Raw genomic sequence first — 2,331 nt, forward strand, 5'->3', positions numbered from 1 at the left:
TAAAGTGACAATACTGGGACGAGCTTCTCCTATATTTAACTCTTTAAAGACAGAAAGAGGCATAAGATTAATGCTTGCTCCTAAGTCACACAATGCTCTTCCTAGGTTCTGACCTCCTATTGAGCAAGGAATAGTGAAACTACCTTGGTCCTTACATTTAACAGGCAATGGATTCCCTAGAGCATCACTACTACACTTTGTCAAGGCTACCGTCTCATGCTCACCTAACTTCTTACGCCTAGATATGACGTCTTTTAAAAAGTTAATATAGTTAGGCACTTGTTCTAAAGCATCTATGAGAGGTATATTGATATGCAACTGTTTTAGAATCTCAAAGAACTTCTTAAAATGACTATCCTGATTCTTTTTAACTAGCCTTTGGGAGAAAGGTGGAGGAATCTTAATATTACCTACCTGTGGAGTAATGCTGGACACTACTTGTTTACCTTTATCCGCCTTCTTACCTTTTTCTTTTGAACTTACAGGTTCTGCTTTCCTTTCTTGTTGTGGATTGGAGGTGGATGCAGGAACAGGTGTGACTGCATTAGTTACTTCGTCTGGAAGTGAGGGTCCATCATAACTTAATTCGCTTCTCGTGATAACCGCCTTACAGTGCTCCTTTCCCTCACGATCTTGCTTCGGATTTTCTGTGTGTCCAGGCAATGTACCTTGGGTTCTAGATTTTTGATCATTAGCTATCTGCCTTACTTGCATCTCCAAGCTTCTTATCGCAGCATCAGTTCTTGTCATGAACTCTTTAATGATGGCCTCCAAAGTTGCGTTGTTACCACTTTGCTGAGTAGTATTTTGCCTCGTTGTTGATTGTATTGTTGAGGCCGCCGGTTGAGTTGGAAAACCAGGACGAGTATAGTTTTGCTTGTATTGTTGAGCGGGTGCTTGTGCACTGCTACTAGCTAGTCCTTGGTTACTCAAGGAAAAGTTTGGATGGTGCCTCCATCCATGTTTGTAAGTGTTTGAATACAGGTTGAAATTCCGCTGGGCACCTTGACCTACATAGAAAATAGACACTAAATTAGCTGGTCAGTTCTCATACAAGTGGTTATCACCACAATAGACACAAGATATATATGAAATTTGTAAAACAAGAGAAGATTCAGGTATCGCCGAAATTGTGGTTTTGGTTTCCTTCTCCATTATCAACTGCTTTAACATTTGGTTCATAGCCGCCATTTAGGCTTGCATTGAAGCTACTGTGTCTAACTCAAAGACTCCGACTGATACTTGCTTCTTTGATAATGACCTTCCTATTTTGCCTTGGTCATTAATGTCTGTCATTTTATTCAAGATATCAACGATCTCATTTACCGACTTCTCTAACAACGAGTCATTGGCTGCAGTGTTCAACATCATCCTTGATGAATGATCCAATCCTCTATAGAATTGTTCAATCTGCACACATGCGAGCAATCTATGGCTCGGGCATCTACTAAGTAACTCCTTAAAACGCTCCCAAGCTTCTTGAACTGCTTCGTTCTCCTTCTATCTAAAAGACACAATGTCCTCTCGAAGGTCTGCGTTCCTGGTAAATGTATGGCACTTTGCCAAAAATTTCTCCGTCATTTCCACCCATGTGTTGATAGAATTTGGTTCTAATGCGTTTAGCCAAGTCCTTGCACCATCCTTGAGAGAAAAAGGAAACATTTTTAATCTTAGTGCATCCTCAAAGACACTAGGAACTTGAAATGCATTAGCTATTTCAATAAAGGATTTGAGATGGGAGTGTTGACGGGTCCGCTTGTGGCCGACTTAGTCGAGACGACATAGAGAAGGCCGACCTATCAAAACGATCTCGGCGGCAAGCCGACTAACGAATTGACTGGCGATCCCTCTGGAGCACCAACTTGATCAGTTGGTGCAAGCAACCAGCGGTCATTAGCCAGGTCCCACCGCTATAAATACAGCCCACCAACCGCCCACCTACCACTATAAATACAGCCTCCGGCCCCAACTCACGGTATGCAAAAAATCTGTCTGGTGCTTGACTGTTAAGCTCGACTAAAGCACTAACGTGGGTGTTGGAGTGGTCATCTCTTTGCAGGTACCCTAAAAGATCTCCCAAGTGCTTGAGGCCGACCTCTGAGGTCATCCATCATACTTCAGCCGAGTTAGGCATCAACAGTTGGCGCCGTCTATGGGGATCTGATAAGTCATAAGCCAAGGTTCAGCATATCGCTCAAGTGCCAGCCATGACGGAAAGTTCCCAAACCTCTAGCAATCACCGCGCCAAAGATCAGGCAAAAGATCCCAAGGTCCGGGCCGGTGGAACACAGCCTGTCGAAGCTCGTTCTGGGAGGAAACGACCGCCCTCAG

At 43.6% G+C, this 2,331-nt stretch overlaps 1 non-coding gene across 1 annotated transcript; it reads left to right on the top strand.

Moving 5' to 3' along the window:
• The first annotated feature begins 1,426 nt into the window (after window positions 1-1,426).
• Window positions 1,427-1,533, top strand: LOC148212297 (small nucleolar RNA R71). The gene has a single exon (XR_015789999.1). It is a non-coding gene; the product is annotated as a small nucleolar RNA R71 (small nucleolar RNA).
• Window positions 1,534-2,331: the final 798 nt, after the last annotated feature.

The sequence above is a fragment of the Momordica charantia genome (assembly GCF_013281855.1).
Source record: "Momordica charantia cultivar OHB3-1 chromosome 3 unlocalized genomic scaffold, Mcharantia_2.0 BLBB01000003.1, whole genome shotgun sequence".
NCBI lineage: Eukaryota > Viridiplantae > Streptophyta > Magnoliopsida > Cucurbitales > Cucurbitaceae > Momordica > Momordica charantia.